Source organism: Haliotis cracherodii, unplaced genomic scaffold (genome assembly GCF_022045235.1).
Source record: "Haliotis cracherodii isolate W230 unplaced genomic scaffold, xgHalCrac1.p SCAF_6, whole genome shotgun sequence".
In the NCBI taxonomy this organism is placed as follows: domain Eukaryota; kingdom Metazoa; phylum Mollusca; class Gastropoda; order Lepetellida; family Haliotidae; genus Haliotis; species Haliotis cracherodii.
This window is the reverse complement of record NW_027266319.1, coordinates 38,987,168-39,009,732: the sequence shown is the minus strand read 5'-3', so window position 1 is coordinate 39,009,732 and position 22,565 is coordinate 38,987,168. Positions and strand designations below refer to the sequence as shown.

Below are 22,565 nucleotides of genomic sequence, written 5' to 3'. Positions count from 1 at the left end.
GGAATCATGATTAGCACTCAACTCCAAACCTGGTGCTATAGACAGTGCTTGAAACATAAGGTTTTTCATTTATCTATTTCATAAATTTTGCTAACTTGATAAATATTGACCTTTATCACCATAATGAGGATGAAGCAACATTGAAATATTTCATCATAATTGAGGTGAGGTACAGAGCCTTGTGGATTTTCATGGTTCAAAATGCTGTAAAGGTACTATCTAGAGCTATGTTACCTCTAACTTTTATGGCACTAAATCAAACATTCTTCACCTTGGCCTATTTTTATTTCCTAATTTAGACCAGAATCCTACATTTTGAGAAATGTGTAATACAGGTATGTGATATTATGATCAATGGAAACGTAATTGAATAAAATGTAATTTCCTTTTTCATCAACAGATTGACAAACTCATTTCAAGATCTTCAGGAACCTGGACAGTTAAGAAGTATAGACCATCATTTTGTCAGCAGTCTGATCAAATGTTGAAATATGTTTTGAATGTTTTTTGTCAATTTTTTTCAAGAGTATATTTATTGTTCTTTGCATGTTTGATTATATTCAAAATGGCCAAGAAGCTAGTATACAAATATGAACTAATTCATGAGTTACCTTTAGTACATATTAGAGATACCATTGACAATGGATGTTGTCCTCACCAGTTATTTAACACTTCATAACAGTTAAACAGTTGATAATATTGTTAAACAAAAAAAACCAATAAACTCTCATTAAACCTTATGTTGCTCTATGTTAACTCAACAAAGTGTACATTTGGTTAAATTGATAATCAATAGTCTTGTGTGTCCCACGTGAACCCTGTCAAGTGTAAATACAGTGAATGAGCCAGAAGTTTTGTTTTGAGTTGGTTATACATATTCCTATCAAATATATATAGTCAAATGGATACTTTGGGATCTTGTTTTATCCTTTGCTCACCGTCTCAACCCTAAATACCTTGAATGAGACAGATGATTAGTGTTCTGAGTTCGTTATACATAACCCTATGAAGTGTAAATACAGTGAATAGAACAGACAGTTAGTGTTCTGAGTTTGTCATACATAACCCTATGAAGTGTAAAAACAGTGAATGAGATCAATGTTTCATGTTTTGATATGGTCATGCATTAACTGGATCAAGTGTTAATACAGTAACAGAGATACCTAGTGGTCTTGTTTTGTCTTTTGCTTACTGTCTCAACCCTAAATACCTTGAATGAGACTGATGATTAGTGTTTTAAGTTGGCCATACATAACCCTATGAAGTGTAAATACAGTGAATAAAACAGACGGTTAGTGTTCTGAGTTGGTCATACATAACCCTATGAAGTGTAAATACAGTGAATTAAACAAATGGTTAGTTTTTTGAGTTGGTCATACATAACCCTATGAAGTGTAAATACAGTGAATATAACAGATGGTTAGTGTTCTGAGTTTGTCATACATAACCCTATGAAGTGTAAATACAGTGAATAGAACAGATGGTTAGTGTTCTAGGTTGGTCATACATAACCCTATGAAGTGTAAATACAGTGAATGAGATCAATGTTTTATGTTTTGATATGGTCATGCATTATCTGGATCAAGTGTTAATACAGTAACATAGATACCTAGTGGTCTTGTTTTGTCTTTTGCTCACTGTCTCAACCCTAAATACCTTGAATAAAACAGATGATTAGTGTTTTAAGTTGGTCATACATAACCCCATGAAGTGTAAATACAGTGCATTAAACAGACGGTTAGTGTTCTGAGTTGGTCATACATAACCCTATGAAGTGTAAATACAGTGAATAAAACAGACGATTAGTGTTTTGAGTTGGTCATACATAAGCCTATGAAGTGTAAATACAGTGAATAAAACAGACGATTAGTCTTTTGAGTTGGTCATACATAACCTTATGAAGTGTAAATACAGTAAATAAAACAGACGGTTAGTGTTCTGAGTTGGTCATACATAACCCTATGAAGTGTAAATACAGTGAATAAAACAGACGATTAGTGTTTTGAGTTGGTCATACATAAGCCTATGAAGTGTAAATACAGTGAATAAAACAGACGATTAGTCTTTTGAGTTGGTCATACATAACCTTATGAAGTGTAAATACAGTAAATAAAACAGACGGTTAGTGTTCTGAGTTGGTCATACATAACCCTATGAAGTGTAAATACAGTGAATAAAACAGACGATTAGTGTTTTGAGTTGGTCATACATAAGCCTATGAAGTGTAAATACAGTGAATAAAACAGACGATTAGTCTTTTGAGTTGGTCATACATAACCTTATGAAGTGTAAATACAGTAAATAAAACAGATGGTTAGTGTTCTGAGTTTGTCATACATAACCCTATGAAGTGTAAATACAGTGAATAGAACAGATGGTTAGTGTTCTAGGTTGGTCATACATAACCCTATGAAGTGTAAAAACAGTGAATGAGATCAATGTTTCATGTTTTGATATGGTCATGCATTAACTGGATCAAGTGTTAATACAGTAACATAGATACCTAGTGGTCTTGTTTTGTCTTTTGCTTACTGTCTCAACCCTAAATACCTTGAATGAGACTGATGATTAGTGTTTTAAGTTGGTCATACATAACCCTATGAAGTGTAAATACAGTGAATAAAACAGATGGTTAGCGTCTTGAGTTGGTTACACATAACCCTATGAAGTGTAAATACAGTGAATAAAATAGACGGTAAGTGTTTTGAGTTGGTCATACATAACCCTATGAAGTGTAAATACAGTGAATAAGACTGACGATTAGTGTTTTGAGTTGGTTACACATAACCCTATGAAGTGTGAAAAAAACAGATGGTTAGTGTTCTGAGTTGGTCATACATAACCCTATGAAGTGTAAATACAGTGAATAAGACTGATGATTAGTGTTTTAAGTTGGTTACACATAACCCTATGAAGTGTGAATAAAACAGATGGTTAGTGTTCTGAGTTGTTCATACATAACCCTATGAAGTGTAAAAACAGTGAATAAGACTGATGATTAGTGTTTTGAGTTGGTTACACATAACCCTATGAAGTGTGAATACAGTGAATAAGACTGATGATTAGTGTTTTGAGTTGGTCATACATAACCCTATGAAGTGTGAATACAGTGAATAAAACAGATGATTAGTGTTTTGAGTTGGTCATACATAACCCTATGAAGTGTGAATACAGTGAATAAAACAGATGGTTAGTGTTTTGAGTTGGTAATACATAACCCTATGAAGTGTAAATACAGTGAATAAAACAGATGATTAGTGTTCTGAGTTGGTCATACATAACCCTATGAAGTGTAAATACAGTGAATAAGACTGATGATTAGTGTTTTGAGTTGGTCATACATAAGCCTATGAAGTGTAAATACAGTCAATAAAACAGATGGTTAGCGTCTTGAGTTGGTTACACATAAGCCTATGAAGTGTAAATACAGTGAATAAAATAGACGGTAAGTGTTTTGAGTTGGTCATACATAACCCTAAGAAGTGTAAATACAGTGAATAAAACAGATGGTTAGCGTCTTGAGTTGGTCACACATAACCCTATGAAGTGTAAATACAGTGAATAAAACTGATGATTAGTGTTTTGAGTTTGTTACACATAACCCTATGAAGTGTGAATGAAATAGACGGTAAGTGTTTTAAGTTGGTCATACATAACCCTATGAAGTGTAAATACAGTGAATATAACAGATGGTTAGTGTTCTGAGTTGGTCATACATAACCCTATGAAGTGTAAATACAGTGAATGAAACAGATGGTTAGCGTCTTGAGTTGGTTACACATAACCCTATGAAGTGTAAATACAGTGAATAAAACAGATGGTTAGTGTTTTGAGTTGGTCATACATAACCCTATGAAGTGTAAATACAGTGAATAAAACAGATGGTAAGTGTTCTGAATTGGTCATACATAACCCTATGAAGTGTAAATACAGTGAATAAGACTGATGATTAGTGTTTTGAGTTGGTCATACATAACCCTATGAAGTGTAAATACAGTGAATAAAACAGATGGTTAGCGTCTTGAGTTGGTTACACATAACCCTATGAAGTGTAAATACAGTGAATGAAATAGACGGTAAGTGTTTTAAGTTGGTCATACATAACCCTATGAAGTGTAAATACAGTGAATGAAACAGATGGTTAGCGTCTTGAGTTGGTTACACATAACCCTATGAAGTGTAAATACAGTGAATAAAACAGATGGTTAGTGTTTTGAGTTGGTCATACATAACCCTATGAAGTGTAAATACAGTGAATAAAACAGATGGTAAGTGTTCTGAATTGGTCATACATAACCCTATGAAGTGTAAATACAGTGAATAAAACAGATGGTTAGTGTTCTGAGTTGGTCATACATAACCCTATGAAGTGTAAATACAGTGAATAAAACAGATGGTTAGTGTCTTGAGTTGGTTACACAAAACCCTATGAAGTGTAAATACAGTGAATAAAATAGACGGTAAGTGTTTTGAGTTGGTCATACATAACCCTAAGAAGTGTAAATACAGTGAATAAAACAGATGGTTAGCGTCTTGAGTTGGTCATACATAACCCTATGAAGTGTAAATACAGTGAATAAGACTGATGATTAGTGTTTTGAGTTGGTTACACATAACCCTATGAAGTGTGAATAAAACAGATGGTTAGTGTTCTGAGTTGGTCATACATAACCCTATGAAGTGTAAATACAGTGAATAAAACAGATGGTTAGTGTTTTGAGTTGGTCATACATAACCCTATGAAGTGTAAATACAGTGAATAAAACAGATGGTTAGTGTTCTGAGTTTGTTACACATAACCCTATGAAGTGTAAATACAGTGAATAAGACTGAAGATTGGTGTTTTGAGTTGGTTACACATAACCCTATGAAGTGTAAATACAGTGAATAAGACTGATGATCAGTGTTTTGAGTTGGTCATACATAACCCTATGAAGTGTAAATACAGTGAATAAGACTGATGATTAGTGTTTTGAGTTAGTTACACATAACCCTATGAAGTGTGAATAAAACAGGTGGTTAGTGTTCTGAGTTGGTCATACATAACCCTATGAAGTGTAAATACAGTGAATAAAACAGAGGATTAGTGTTTTGAATTGGTCATACATAATCCTATGAAGTGTAAATACAGTGAATAGAACAGATGGTTAGTGTTCTAGGTTGGTCATACATAACCCTATGAAGTGGAAATACAGTGAATGAGATCAATGTTTCATGTTTTGATATGGTCATGCATTAACTGGATCAAGTGTTAATACAGTAACATAGATACCTAGTGGTCTTGTTTTGTATTTTGCTTACTGTCTCAACCCTAAATACCTTGAATGAGACTGATGATTAGTGTTTTAAGTTGGTCATACATAACCCTATGAAGTGTAAATACAGTGAATAAAACAGATGGTTAGCGTCTTGAGTTGGTTACACATAACCCTATGAAGTGTAAATACAGTGAATAAAATAGACGGTAAGTGTTTTGAGTTGGTCATACATAACCCTATGAAGTGTAAATACAGTGAATAAGACTGATGATTAGTGTTTTGAGTTGGTTACACATAACCCTATGAAGTGTGAATAAAACAGATGGTTAGTGTTCTGAGTTGGTCATACATAACCCTATGAAGTGTAAATACAGTGAATAAGACTGATGATTAGTGTTTTGATTTGGTTACACATAACCCTATGAAGTGTAAATACAGTGAATAAGACTGACGGTTAGTGTTTTGAGTTGGTCATACATAACCCTATGAAGTGTAAATACAGTGAATAAAACAGATGGTTAGTGTTCTGAGTTGGTCATACATAACCCTATGAAGTGTAAATACAGTGAATAAGACAGATGATCAGTGTTTTGAGTTGGTTACACATAACCCTATGAAGTGTAAATACAGTAAATAAAACAGACGGTTAGTGTTCTGAGTTTGTCATACATAACCCTAAGAAGTGTTAATACAGTGAATGAGATCAATGTTTCATGTTTTGATATGGTCACGCATTAAGTGGATCAAGTGTTAATACAGTAACATAGATACCTATTGGTCTTCTTTTGTCTTTTGCTCACTGTCTAAACTCTAAATACCTTGAATAAGACTGATGATTAGTGTTTTGAGTTGGTCATACATAACCCTATGAAGTATAAATACAGTGAATAAAACAGATGGTTAGTGTTCTGAGTTGGTCATACATAACCCTATGAAGTGTAAATACAGTGAATAAAACAGATGGTTAGCGTCTTGAGTTGGTTACACATAACCCTATGAAGTGTAAATACAGTGAATAAAATAGACGGTAAGTGTTATGAGTTGGTCATACATAACCCTATGATGTGTAAATACAGTGAATAAAACAGATGGTTAGTGTTCTAGGTTGGTCATACATAACCCTATGAAGTGTAAATACATTGAATGAGATCAATGTTTCATGTTTTGATATGGTCATGCATTAACTGGATCAAGTGTTAATACAGTAACATAGATACCTAGTGGTCTTGTTTTGTCTTTTACTAGCTGTCTTAACCCTAAATACGTTGAATAAGAGTGATGATTAGTGTTTTGAGTTGGTTATACATAACCCTATGAAGTGTAAATACAGTGAATAGAGCAGACGGTTAGTGTTCTGAGTTTGTCATACATAACCCTAAGAAGTGTTAATACAGTGAATGAGATCAATGTTTCATGTTTTGATATGGTCATGCATTAACTGGATCAAGTGTTAATACAGTAACATAGATACCTAGTGGTCTTGTTTTGTCTTTTACTAGCTGTCTTAACCCTAAATAGGTTGAATAAGAGTGATGATTAGTGTTTTGAGTTGGTTATACATAATCCTATGAAGTGTAAATACAGTGAATAAAATAGACGGTAAGTGTTTTGAGTTTGTCATACATAACCCTATGAAGTGTAAATACAGTGAATAAAACAGATGGTTAGCGTCTTGAGTTGGTCATACATAACCCTATGAAGTGTAAATACAGTGAATAAGACTGATGATTAGTGTTTTGAGTTGGTTACACATAACCCTATGAAGTGTGAATAAAACATACGGTTAGTGTTCTGAGTTGGTCATACATAACCCTATGAAGTGTAAATACAGTGAATAAGACTGATGATTAGTTTTTTGAGTTGGTTACACATAACCCTATGAAGTGTAAATACAGTGATTAAGACTGATGGTTAGTGTTTTGAGTTGGTCATACATAACCCTATGAAGTGTAAATACAGTGAATAAAACAGATGGTTAGTGTTCTGAGTTGGTCATACATAACCCTATGAAGTGTAAATACAGTGAATAAGACTGATGATCAGTGTTTTGAGTTGGTTACACATAACCCTATGAAGTGTAAATACAGTAAATAAAACAGACGGTTAGTGTTCTGAGTTGGTCATACATAACCCTAAGAAGTGTTAATACAGTGAATGAGATCAATGTTTCATGTTTTGATATGGTCACGCATTAAGTGGATCAAGTGTTAATACAGTAACATAGATACCTATTGGTCTTGTTTTGTCTTTTGCTCACTGTCTAAACTCTAAATACCTTGAATAAGACTGGTGATTAGTGTTTTGAGTTGGTCATACATAACCCTATGAAGTATAAATACAGTGAATAAAACAGATGATTAGTGTTTTGAGTTGGTTACACATAACCCTATGAAGTGTAAATACAGTGAATAAGACTGATGATTAGTGTTATGAGTTGGTCATACATAACCCTATGAAGTGTAAATACAGTGAATAAGACTGATGATCAGTGTTTTGAGTTGGTTACACATAACCCTATGAAGTGTAAATACAGTAAATAAAACAGACGGTTAGTGTTCTGAGTTGGTCATACATAACCCTAAGAAGTGTTAATACAGTGAATGAGATCAATGTTTCATGTTTTGATATGGTCACGCATTAAGTGGATCAAGTGTTAATACAGTAACATAGATACCTAGTGGTCTTGTTTTGTCTTTTGCTCACTGTCTAAACTCTAAATACCTTGAATAAGACTGATGATTAGTGTTTTGAGTTGGTCATACATAACCCTATGAAGTATAAATACAGTGAATAAAACAGATGGTTATTGTTCTGAGTTGGTCATACATAACCCTATGAAGTGTAAATACAGTGAATAAAACAGATGGTTAGCGTCTTGAGTTGGTTACACATAACCCTATGAAGTGTAAATACAGTGAATAAAATAGACGGTAAGTGTTATGAGTTGGTCATACATAACCCTATGAAGTGTAAATACAGTGAATAAGACTGATGATTTGTGTTTTTTAGTTGGTCACACATAACCCTATGAAGTGTGAATAAAACAGATGGTTAGTGTTCTGAGTTGGTCATACATAACCCTATGATGTGTAAATACAGTGAATAAAACAGATGGTTAGTGTTCTAGGTTGGTCATACATAACCCTATGAAGTGTAAATACAGTGAATGAGATCAATGTTTCATGTTTTGATATGGTCATGCATTAACTGGATCAAGTGTTAATACAGTAACATAGATACCTAGTGGTCTTGTTTTGTCTTTTACTAGCTGTCTTAACCCTAAATACGTTGAATAAGAGTGATGATTAGTGTTTTGAGTTGGTTATACATAACCCTATGAAGTGTAAATACAGTGAATAGAGCAGACGGTTAGTGTTCTGAGTTGGTCATACATAACCCTAAGAAGTGTTAATACAGTGAATGAGATCAATGTTTCATGTTTTGATATGGTCATGCATTAACTGGATCAAGTGTTAATACAGTAACATAGATACCTAGTGGTCTTGTTTTGTCTTTTACTAGCTGTCTTAACCCTAAATAGGTTGAATAAGAGTGATGATTAGTGTTTTGAGTTGGTTATACATAATCCTATGAAGTGTAAATACAGTGAATAAAATAGACGGTTAGTGTTTTGAGTTGGTTACACATAACCCTATGAAGTGTAAATACAGTGAATAAAACAGACGGTAAGTGTCTTGAGTTGGTCATACATAACCCTATGAAGTGTAAATACAGTGAATGAGGTCAATGTTTCATGTTTTGATATGGTCAAGCATTGACTGGATCAAGTGTTATACAGTTACATAGATACCTAGTGGTTTTGTACAGTTTTAAAAATACCTTATTTTTAGATCGGACCAGCCAGGTATTTTAACTTATGGATCACCTCAGTGTAAAGTTGCCTAGTTGACTTTTGAAGATTAGCACTTAAATTATAATGTTGGTCGTGTAAGAGGGGTTTCATTTTCAATATGGCTGCAACAGAAAAAAAATGTTGTCACATTGAAAACCCCATTTTGGAGCATTACATAGCATTTCCTCATTTATGTGTGAGGAGTTTGGTGCATAGTGAGTGCAAGTAGGTATTATTTCAGTGATATTTAGAATTTGTGAACAAATATTGCACAGAATCACACATTTATTTCATGATCATATTGTAATCTTGTGTATATTTGAATTTATATCCTTTTCTGTGTTTACTGGTACAGTATGTAAATGGTTACATGAAACCATTTGAACACAATTAACTCTTAGAGACATTGTTTTTATATTAATCACAATAAAGGATGTGATATTATGTTTTAAAAACCCTTAATGTTAAACATAGAATTAAAAGTTGAAACATTTTAGTAATGAGTGTGTAGTCCTCTTCAATTGAATGTTTTGTCATTTTGCCTTGTAATACATAGGTCTTTCCACAAACACCCAACAATTGACTGATGAAGGGTTGAGCTTATCCCTTTCACAAGTTATTTCGCAGTTGAAGTTTGTGTTTCTCCTGCCTGAAAATCAAGTGGGCTTGTGTTGTAGTGTGTTTCCCATTGTCTGTCTGTCAGTCCATCATTTACATTTTTGACATCTCTTCTAAAACAAAGAGGCCTATGGAGCTGAAATTTTGTATGAATTGTCCCATCTATGATGTCTCTGTACAGTACACACACAATTCCCATCCGACTTTAAACATGGTTGCTATTATGTCTTCATAATTCAGAGCTTTGTGGCTTTTTTGTGTATTCCCGAAATTCAGTCTGTTCATGTGGATGACAATCTGCCACAACAAGGACTACAACATGCAATCTCTTTATTACCTCTCTGAATGAAGGGCTTAAGACAGGTGAACCGTGAGTGAACTTTCACCTTCCAATCTAAATTTTGGATGCATAGGTTCTTGAGCTGGTAAAAAGTCAGCTTTCTTACATAATAGGCTTGATTTCTTTTCTGCCTCCAATTGGAAATTTTGATCTTAGGAAAAGAGAGCTGCCACAGTACACAATATGCCATGGCTCCTAGAAACGAGACAATGTATCTCATATCTGAAATAAGAAAATAAGGTGGCTTTCTCTGATGCCATTTAGAATTATCCGTTTAAATTCGTGTTGGAGATATAGAGAATCTCACGCAAGTGTCTTTTGATATCAAATATATCAACACGAGTTGATAAAAGTGGAAAAATTCCGAGGCTTGCCGAGGATTTTTGACACTTTTATCAACGAGTGTTGATATATTTGATATCAAAAGACACGAGGGTGAGATTTTATTTATCATCCAACATCATTCTTTCAACTTTTTCAATTTGTAGACAGTAATTAGCAGTGTCTTCAGTGTAAAAAGTACTGCAAACAGCTTCAGTAGCAGAGCCATTAGTGATGTCATTTGATTGTGACGTCATGGTAACCAGTGACGTCACAATGATTTGCAAATCATTGTGATGTAATTTCATTGCAGCAATATCTACAGTGTAGATATCTCCTGTGGGAGCCAGTTTTGGATTATAAACTGAAATCTGATATGCTTGTCTCATACCAAGAATTTAGATGCCTTGATGCTTGTTGTTCATCTGACGTGATGGTCCATGGAGTTGTCCTTAGTTCTTTATGCTGAGGTTGGTATTACTGTAAAAGATTTGATTTGAATGAGCCATGTGTCATTAATTTAAGTAGACTACATTTGATAGGATTCAATTTGCTATTGTTTTTATCAAATGTACACCATTGTTGCAATATACATACAATGTAATATATTTGTTTGACTCAGATAAGTGGTGAACCAAGTCATGTGTGATACGCGATAAGCATTTTCAAGATTGTTTATCTAATTATGTAATTAATTCTGTGAGATGATTTGATCACAACTTGTAAAAGTTAACATTTTGGATATGATCTAATTGTTTTAAAATCATTTTATAATACCTCCATGTCAGAATGATGAGATCTGATTGGTCCACATGATCTTGATAAAATAGTGCATAACCCGCCTTGGAGGCAAATAAATTACTCAGCGGGGGAAATAAATATCTTATACCCCGCCACAAGCAAGTCAGGTTGCACATGGATTTCTGAGAGGCAGAATAAATCCCTTTTTCCCCTCTCAAAGCAAAAAGCCGCAAGTCAATGAGAGTCATGTGACATAGCGCAAGCTAACGTCAGCTGTGTTCTATCAATTTTGAATTTGTTTGAATTCATGTCGGTAAGATAAATTCTTTGCCTTTAAGAGGTTATTTTTTTTACATGTTATCTCTTGTACATATACATCACATACAAGATGAAGTATGTAAGGATATAGATAATTACATGAGTTTTTGTGTCCTCATTTTACAAACTGACTAATTCCTGTAGCTCATAGGTTGTTTTATACATTACCTTTCTTATCTGAGAGTATGTGGAATGATGGGGATAACCTGATCTCAAGTGGACACATCAGCTCAAATCTTAGAATCTACATATTGGTGATCTTTTATATATTTTTATCTGTTAACAGATTTTCAATATTTTCTCAAGGAGCTAGTTGATAGTTTTAGAAAATGATTGTATGTTGTGTAGCAAATAGTTATTTCTGTATACTCATCACAAAAAGCAGGCAACACAAATTCACTTGAATATCTGTTTAGGAAACGTAAATATGGGTCTCAATTACAGATATATTGATGATGGCCAAGGTCATTCATAACCACAGGATCAGCTTGGATTGGGACTCTGTGAATGCTCATGTGAGAAGCAAGGTCATATTCTAGGATTACAGTAAACAAGAGGAAGACCACTTTGTTCATTGAATGTACAATTAACCTCGACCAAGAAATGTTTCAATGATGCTCCTAGCACTATAAATATTTTTCCTGATCAGTATTTTTTTCTCTGCATCTCTGAGTTTTAACCCACCTTTTATGGATATGGTTATATTCAAATGAGTGAATAATGCTCCTCTAGGAGATTGTTATTTGGGGTGGGGGGTGTATGAAAGTACAATACAAATAATATCATTTAAACAGGTACATGTGCCCACAATTTGGTGACCCCCACCTGTGAAGGCTGCTTTGCATGAACATTTCAGGCCATGTATTTGGTCTTCAACATCCTCTTCTTCTGTGTTTCAGTCCATATGCTAAGGAATTTAAAACTTTTACACAGAGTAATGACAGTCTTAGGTCCAGTAACACTTTGTGGAACATACCCATGCATTACTAAAATTGAACCATTTTTTAATTTATGCCTATGTTGTGAAGAGTATACATATATATGGATATGTTTCTGTATTTTAGTCTTATATAGCCTATATTTGCAATAGATATTCCTAAATAATCTCTTTGTTACATTGATAAAATGGGTCAACCCTTCATATTGTTGCCTCTACATAGGAAATTTCATATTAAAAAACTGAATATGAATATTATTATGTTTTGATTTTTAAACATCTCGGCCAATGTTCAGCTTCCTTACTCATATTTATTTCAGCTTCAGGGGTTAATAAACACACGTCTAGCAATAAATGTTTACAAATATTTCTTCTAAATGTGGTCTTGAAGTTAAATTGCATAGTTTTGAATTCTAAATTATAGCCCAAATTCAAGTACAATCTATAACACTGGTTCATATTTAGCATGTCAGTTATCAACTGCTTGCTTTGCTCAGTCATTTGCATATGGCGGAGATGAGCTGACACTTGATGTGATGAACTTGACTTCAATACAGGAACTAAACTAGATAAAACATTCCTGAAATTTAGAACATGTTTTTTTGTCGCAATTTTAATAATTCAAATATTGCTTCTAGAGGGTCAGATAAGAGGTATAACTGTATGAATCAAGCACAGAAGTTTACATGGTTAGTCACCTTAGGGTAGACTAAAAAAATATAGTCCCAGAAATAAAGTTATTATATTTATAAATATGTCTAAAAATATAAATTCAAATCCAAAAGGAGCACAGAAAAATGCTCATTTTCAGGAGAGACTTGCCAAATCATTGTAGACTTACTTCATTGTTTAATTTATTCTCTAGGGTCTGGGAAACAGACCAGCCTTTGCGTAATTTAGAAGAAAATATATTAGCCAACACATTTTTTATTCTTGACAGCAGAATATACTGAACAACAAAAATTCCTGTGCCAGGGGATGAAATTCATGTTGTTTTGTTGAAGAGAATTCTAAACAAGTCGAGCAATATGAGGCCGGGCGTTGTCATGTTGAAAGGTAATGCCTGGGTGATGACGACGCAACAACGGTAGAACAACGCCTGATGATCTCTTCATGGTGGCACTGTCCATTGAGATTTCCCTCTACCACTATCAAACGGGTCCTCAGTCTTGCTGTAATCCCACCCCATACCATAATGCTGCCGCCCCCTAACCAATCTTCTTCCATGACACAATGGTTGACGTAATGTTCATCTCGATGTCGGTACACTCGAATCAGTCCATCGCTGTGGCTGAGGTGAAACAAGACTGTGCCTGGCCGTCTAGCGTAGTGTGCTGTCTGCACCACTGTAGACCTGCTTGACGGTGGTTTCCTGTCAAAATGGGACCTCTGGCAGGTCTTCTGGCGACAATCACTGCACATCTGTAGCAGCGACGTATGGTTTGTGAAGATATTCGTCGAAGGCCAGGGATGCTTCTTGCAGTCACTGTTGCTGGCTGGAATCGATTTCGTAGGTGTGTTGTTCGAATCCAGTTGTCTTGTCGATTATTGGTTACGAGTGGCCTGCCATTCCAAGGATGGTCTCTGACTGCATTCGTCCGTTGCCAATCTTGCCATAAACACCAAATGGTGTTTCTGTGGACGTTAAATTGTCTTGCAACATCACATTGACTCGATCCTGCATACCAATGGCTCGCAGACGCTCATTTTTGGACAGGCGTGGCATTTTGTAATGTTTCGTAATGTTGAGTGGTTGTTGTCAGCACCATGATAAACAATGCATATGGAATCCCGTTAACGCACATGTTTTATATCCATTCTTGGGTAGTTAAATGCATGGGGTTTGCAGAAAAGTCAACTTTTGCATGGAATGCATGCTTTTCTGTAGCAGTTGCGTTTTTGTGACTTGATTCCATACATGTACTACAATATTGAAAACCAAACTTTACTTGTTTGAAAAATACTGGTGTCACATGAACTTTTGTTGTTCAGTATATATACACATGGAAATAAGTAAAACAACACACGTATATTCTCAGAGCAACTTTAATGAACTGGTGCATGAAAGGTGCAAACAATTACCATACCAAATATATAATTTAGTGAAAAGAAAGGGTTGAGAAGAAACATAGCCAAGATTACCATGAAATAATGTATTTTATTTGAAGATGTTACAGATTTGGTAAACGACTTAATATCATCGAAAACATTACGACTGTCACTGTTGTTGCCCAGACGTAACTGTCTGTACCATACACAGATCTGGTTCATGGAACTGAATTGTCCTGTTAGTCAAAATATATACTTTCCATAAGTATCTTGTGTAACCTCTCTGAACACGAACAAGTGCTTCAAGACGCCTCCCCATTCTTTGGATCAGTCTCTGGATTTGAATTTTGTGGAATTCTGTTCCATTCCTTGTGCAAAGCAGTAGTCAATTCATTGAGAATATGGACAGGCGGGTCTCTTTGTCGAACACGACGTCCTAAAATGTTCCGCAGATGTTCAATGGGATTGAGATCTGGACTCAAGGCTGGTCATGGAATGGTCTCAACCGCATTCTGTTGCAAGAACTGAGTGATAGCGCGTGCTGGCCTGGCATTGTCCTCCATGTAGATGTGTCTTGTGGCTAGAAGATGAGTATCAAAATGGGGGACAACAGCCCTCTCAAGGATCTCCTGTTGATACTGAGGCCCATTGAGGTTACCAAGAATGGTGATGAGGTCCATCTTGCAACCCCATACCATGACTGACCCTCCCACAGAGGGAACCGTATCCTTGATGTCGCGGGGAACCGTCTCCTTAATATTGCGGGGAACTATGGCTGTGTTCCTTTGTCTCCAAAGACGTGTACGATCATCCACCATATGCAATAAGAACCGACTCTAATCTGAAAAGTGAATCCTCTCTTCTTCTTGTCTTACAGGGTCTGAAAGGTCTTGGGCGATCTTTCACATTACTGGTAGCCATATGTTTGTTCAAGAATCTTGAAATGATGGAAGGATTGTGCCCAAGTTGACGTCCTATTTGTCTGAGGGACATTCCTGCATGTCTAATGCCAATAATTTGCCACCTTGTAGCCTATGACAATTTATGACGTACCACGATAAGGGTACTGAATTTGCAATACAAATTGAAAGGAGAGAGTGCGACAGGTTATGATTTCAAAATTGATTTCAACAATACGGCCAGTTTGACATTGCCTGTGCATTACATATCTCCACAAAAAGTCATGCTATACAGCTAGATGCAATATGTCACTATTTTCAATCAGACAAAATGCTGTTTATAGGTCTATGAATTAGGTGTTGCATATTTAATTTCCATGTGTGTACAGTCACTGCACATAACTTGGAAAATATAATATCAGTTTGGATGATATCTCGAATTGCATTGAGTAGCCTTGAAACGGGTAAAATCAGACTCTGCACGGATATTTCATTGAAGTGATAACTCACACATAGATATGATTGTGACAAATAACCGCCATCTTGCACGTTTTGGCATCTGGACCCGTGGCTTTCCTTTCACGTTATAATCTGTCTCTAAAACTAGTATGTCTTGGGGCGGAATCAGACGGGCTGGGAGAACTGATCTTCATGTTTGTTTGTTTGTTTGTTTGTTTGTTTAACGACGCACTCATTAAAATGCCAGCTTCATGACGGCGATCTCCATGTGTTTGTGAGGGGCACGATGACAGGTTTGCGTTACAGGGATGAGATCTTGGATGTGTACGTGAGACCGTATGGTGGTGCAGTTAGTCCTGACTTCATCATCATGGGTGACAATGCACGTCCCATGGTCCCGAGTGGTTGATGCTTACCTTGAGCAAGAGACAATCATCCGTATGGAGTGGCCAGCTCGTTCACCTGACCTCAACCTCAACGTCATACCTTTTGAACATGTTTCAAGTGTCCATTTCACGTCGGAAGTGCTCTCATCCAAGAGTGGAACAATCTTCCCTTGGCATCCATCCAGATGCTTTTTGGAAGCATGAGACGATGGTGCCAGGCTGTCATCGCATCTTGTGGATCACATACCCGCTATAGACAGTTGACTTGTTCTGTGATTTGGAGATTTGTTGGTTGCGGCCATGATCACCTTTTCTTATGGCAGTCTTCGTATTACTACGGATTAGGTGTTACTTTGTCATTTTCTTCCAACACATCCCAAATCATTTCCTTTCAATTAAACATTTATCTGCACTATTTTGTCAATGGTTATTTGTATTTGTCATTGGGAATACGATGGCATGCATCAACCAAGTCAGCAAGCCTGACCACCCGATCCAATTACTCGCCTCTTATGACAAGCACAGGTTACTGAAAACCGGTTCTAACTCGGATCTTCTCGGGGCGCAAAGTGTCGTGAAAGAATACCTCTTAGTTTTAGAGATATAGGGCGGACAAACATACCACCAGGAACGGAGGAAAAAATATGAATTCTAAAAATCCCTAAATAGGTAAAGTTGGTTGGTTGGTTAGTTTTATGTTTTACGCCGCACTCAGCAATATTCCAGCTATATGATGGCGGTCTGTAAATAATCGAGTCTGGACCAGACAATCCAGTGATTAATATCAGGAGTATCGATCCACGCAATTGGGATCGATGACATGCGTCAACGAAGTCAGCGAGTCTGACCACCCGATCCCGTTAGTCGCCTTTTAGAAATAGCAAAAGAGACCAGCTGACAACCTGTCCTTTGTGTGTGCAAAGTGTAATGAACAGAATGCCTTTTAGTTTTGTCCTGACAAACTCACCACTATGAACAGAGTCACACTTGTTGCCGTGGAAACGGAAAAAAACAAAAATGCTAAAAATCCCTAATGAGAGTGCCTGGCAGGTGACTGAAAGGTGTTAAATCTTTCTTCTCACTGACCTCAGTTGTCTAGTCTTTTTCTTTTGCACATAGTCTTTTTCTCGCCCACTGTCATAGTAATTCATTTTATACCGCAACTTCTGTATTGTTGCACAATAAGGTGTTCCTATGTTTTTCTTTCTTTCTGTTTTTTTTCTTGCATTTAGACGGTTCCCCCTCAGTTGTAGTTGAAAATGTAAAACCTTGAACTCGGGGAAAATGGCTTTCCCTCGATTGCGGTTTGACAAAACTGAGGAGTAGTGTTTGACGCAAAAGGAACAGCTCCCAGACGTTAGGAAACCACCACCTTTGTCAGCTGCGGTTAGATTTTAATCATGATATTTTCGAACAACCATCGATCTTGTTCACCTAAAAACAAAGTTTCCTGCTTTTAAGATCATTTCGACCAAACACCCCTTGCATCCCTATGGCGACGACCCTAACAATCAGTCCATGCACCCGAATCTCATGCAGCCTGCTGTACATGATCTGATCACCTGACACCCTCTGCCTCATCATTCTCTTTCTCTAAGTCTCCAATGAAGGGGGCACGGGTGGCCCAGTTATCTAAGGCACAGCCATTCACTGTGCAGAGTTGCTTCCCTTGGGCACGCCAGAAACCTAGATTTGTCAGCAGAAACGTCCGGCCAGCAAGAAGTGTTGTATTTTTTACCAATGGATCCGCAAGGCCCATAGTATAATGCAGATTGGATATTAACCTTTGTCACGTAATGTACATGATTAGATGTTAAATCTTGTTACATATTCCTCAATATAAAGACATGTTTTAAGAATACAGAAACAGCATGGATCATATCAGGATTTTCAGAGTCTTTAAAAATACCTTGCAACATTGGGAAAAATTTATACCTTAAATGTGAATAGGTTTCACATATAAGTAAGACATGGTATTCATCTTCTACTTTTCCGGATGAACAGTTTGTACAAATAGAGCTCACAATATCACCGTCTTTAGACCTGCGACATACATTTACATGAAAATTGTGCAATGAAATTCTAAGTTTACAATAAGCTCCTAAACAAGTTAAATAGCTTTCAGCTTGTGACAATGAATTTACTTTGCTGTAATTGCGAAGATGAGGTGATTCAGAAATACTTTGGTGCCACTGTTGACAAAATATATCCTTTAGTCTTTGCTTAAATGAATATCAAAATTACTGTGGATCTACCACATCTTGGGAAATCCAGACATAGAAAAGCCACAAACAATTAAATGACTTGGAACACATCTAAGAAACCCAAACGTACGACTAAGGCTAGCGTTCATCCAAACAGAAAGTCAGTTGTCAAGAAACCAAAGTCAGACACAATCACATCCGCATGAGTCGAGGAGGAGGCAGTCTAAGACAGCGTTTGCACAGTGAGATTCCCACCATTTCTTCACAACTGACTATCACAAGCAATCCACCGAAACTTAGAAATTCTAGTCAACAAATACGTTGGACAGACGTATGGTTATTGCGATCGGACCAGTCTATCCCTTTTTGTCCAACTGCAGAACTTCATCGTTGTCAATTCATGTCGCAGGACTTCACTAAGTCATTCTCAGGATGGAGCCTCCAAGGGACGCCATTCGAAGGAACATTCTTCTCCAGGTTGCGGTGGCGAGATCGTTCTTCTAAGAGTCGTCATTCAAAGGATTGATAATCCAAGAATCAACATTCGGATTGTTCTCCTCAATATTGATCACCACGGGAGCAGACTTCTACATCGAATCATTCCCCCAAGCAGAAGGGAGATCATTTTGATGAAACTTATTCCGACTCTACGGACCATCATCACTAAATGGATCGAGCGTTATATACACAAAGAAAAATGTTAAGCACACCCGAATGTATTTCATTATTGTATGGCCCCAATATTTGTAACAGTCGTAAAAGATATAATTACGGGAAGAATTATGTTTTCTGGAAATGTTGTAAACAGTCATGCGTGACGAAAGCTCACGGGCCATGCATAGTATGCCCGTGCACTATGATACCCTCGAGTATCTCTAAAAGCAGTATATCCAAACGTTAAAATTGCTTTCTTAAGCTTGGTTTTAAACAGTTATCCCATAACATTGTGTGACCATGGCATGAATGCGATTATCAAACGCCACAAGATGGCAAATAATCGGCATGCATAACGCAGGAATGTCTTGTAATGCCATTGTCGGAATTTGGGGTTTCATCACTCTATCGGAAGCCGTTTAGTCGAGAAAGATGTACAGAACATTTCCCAGATCCGGAAGACCTAGTGTGACGACACCCTCTTCGTCTCATACGCCGAGAACCCTTTTTAACAAGTTCTCATATGAAACAGCTGTGGTTGCCCAATCGTCGTTTCAGCACCAAAACCGCCAGGAACCGACTGAAAGCGGCAGGACTGGGGGCAAGACAAGTCATAAAGCATCCCTTGTTCAGAGATCACCACAAGGCTGCTCGTTCAGCATGGTGTATTGCACGACAGAACTGGAATCTGAAAACTTGGAGACGAGACTTTGGGGGCACCGGAACACGGCCTACACCCCCAGGAACATTACACTGACTGTTGCATACGGCGGGGGATCGGTAATTGTTTGGGGTATATCTCTCATGATTGCAGGTTGGATTTGGTCACCATAAGGGGCAACTTAACAGGGGCTCAGTACATCCGAGACGTTTTGAGGCCAGTCGTTCATCCTCTTGCTACTCGACCTCAGTAAGTGGATGACAATGCCAGGCCTCATCGTTCGCATGCAGTCGTGGATTACATGAGGGCCAATGCAATAACGACTCTACCTTGGCCAGCAATGAGCCCAGATTTGAACCCCCTTGAATATGTTTAGGATATTCTGGGGAGATCCTCCTGTACGTGATTTACGCCATTTGGAAGCAGCATTGCATCAGAAGTGGTTGTCAACAGATCTAACGTCTGACTGTAGGCATGAGACGTAGGGTGGAATGCGTCATCCGGGCACGGTTATACCCACTACTGATCTGTTTCACGTGTCATGTTAAGTAGAGACTTGAAGGAACATTTTCACATGAAACATCCAACGTAACTCGTTTACTTAATCCTGCAGCTCCATACGTTTTTGTAGGTATTGTTTGAGGTAAAAAATAGTACCTGTGTTACCATGATGATTTTGACGTAAATTTCAATACCATGATGTTTTTGTCAGTAAATTTCAATCACAACTCACCAATATCTTCTTTATTTGTTGTCAAATGTTTGTTCTATCCTCTGACATTGGTATCGCCCAGCTCCTTTGGTCAGTTATCCCATGCCATGATTTTTGCCATTTGTCATGGTTCAGAAATAGGGTGTGCTTAACTTTTTTCTTTGTGTATAATAACTCACTCAATCACTCTCTTTAGCATGGCAACTGCTTCCTTGAAAGGACCGTAGCTACCATGTCATCTCATTTTCACGAAGTGCAAGAATGGAATTATTTGTCCGTACTTGGGCCGAAACAATTACAAATTATGATTATTGATTATTTACAGACCGCCGTCATATAACTGGACTATTGCTGAGTGCGGCGTTAAACAACAAACAAACAAACTAATTTTGGTGTCTATTCATGTAATCAATATGTTTCAGTCAACTGTACAAAGAATATAACTGACGCGTGAAGATCCGGATTAGAATTGATCTTTGGCAACCCATGCTTGCTTTAAGAGGCGACTAACGGGATCGGGTGGTTAGGCTGAAAGATGAATTGAAACTACCAAAAGAAACAATTTGACAGCAAGCCTTGCTATCTGAGAACCACTTAACAGTCTGATTAGACAGAACCTCTCTGAAAACGTTCAAAGATAATTCAACAGCTTTCAACTCCCGCCAAGTTGAACTCTTGCCCACTTGATCCTCGTCCCATAAACACTGAAATACCCGGTCAGAATTCTGTATATAAGCAGCGCAGCCCTTGGAACTAGCATCTGAGAAAACGGTCAAAACTGGGACAAAAGTTTCATAAAATCTTCTGCTGTTAAAAGTGTAAACATTATCTCTCCAGAATATAATTTCAAAAACACACAGGGGGTCAACTAGACTTTGCTTTCTGTCCCAACTTGAAGCTCTTTGTATTACTGAATACATGCGTCTAGTCAAAAGTCTGCAAACATCCCTAAAAACTGGTGAAAGAAATAATTTGTCCTGTTAAACTAGCCAGGTTACGTGCTGTGAATTGCGGTAAACCTGCCAAGAATCCTGCACATGTGTTTCTCAATTTCTCTAATCTCCTAGAAGGAATAGATATCACACCTGCATCAAGATTCCAATTCAGCCCGAGTCTTGTGGGTTCCCAAACTGACTTCTGATCGTTACAAACAAAGCCTGCTCTGCACAAAGAAGATTTAACAAAACCAGATCGCTCCTTGCCTAAGCCTTCAGACTAAGCAAACCCAAATCCATCATCTAAGTAAACTACAACATCTACAGAATGTTTTCTCCAGTATCTTACTAATGGCCTAAAACACTTAGTAAATATATAAGGGGCCGAGGTTAGACCAAAATGTAAAACTGTGAAACAATAAAAACGCTGTACACCTTTAACTGACCAAGAAAAGCCTAAAAACGTGTGTTGACTAGGGTGAATATCTATGTGGTGATACCCAGACTTAAGATCAAACTTGTACATGTATCCACAAGGTCTAATGAAATCCAAAGCAATCTTGTAATCCTCAAAGACTATTTTTTCTTTCCAAACATATTTGTTTACTACTCTTAGGTCTAAAATCAACCTTTTCTTACCAGAGCTTTGAATGGAAACTGATAGGGGGTTCACAACCTGAGGTGAGTCTACGACTTCAACAATACAGTTGTTTAACAGGAGATCCTGGATAGCCTCAGAGACAAAGTCGCTATGTTTTACAGCAGAAGCGTTGTTCTTACTACAAGACTAGGGAGGTGACTCCACAAAGGGGATGATGTAACCTTCTGCAATAGTTCTAATGATGAATTCTGGAGCTTCTATATCCTTCCAAAATGAGATGTGCCTTTTAAGATTTTCCTAAATGTTATGCTTACACGCTGACGTGTCAGTTCTGTCAGGATAACTAGGTACAGGTACCAAGTAGTACTAATACCTCTGGTTTCAGGTTTGACTTTGTCTAGGGGTGAAACATCAAGCTGTGACCTATTACTAGGCTGCAGCTGTTTTTATATTGAATGGGAGACCTGTGGCAAATGCATGTTAGTTTTTCTTTTAATACTTCTGCTTGAGGTCTGATTCCCTGAAACATATGTAATACAATCTCAATCAAGGTAGTAACGCATTAGCCACTCAAATATATATGTCATATCTCAAAAGTAGTTTTGATTTACCTGAATAA

At 36.9% G+C, this 22,565-nt stretch overlaps 1 protein-coding gene across 1 annotated transcript in view; it reads left to right on the top strand.

Moving 5' to 3' along the window:
* LOC139444671 (sacsin-like) overlaps nucleotides 1–4,666 on the top strand; it is a 48,604-nt gene extending 43,938 nt beyond the window's left edge. The window contains 1 exon segment of the mRNA XM_071225602.1: nucleotides 401–4,666. The gene's annotated coding sequence lies outside the window, so the exon portion shown is untranslated.
* Nucleotides 4,667–22,565: the final 17,899 nt, after the last annotated feature.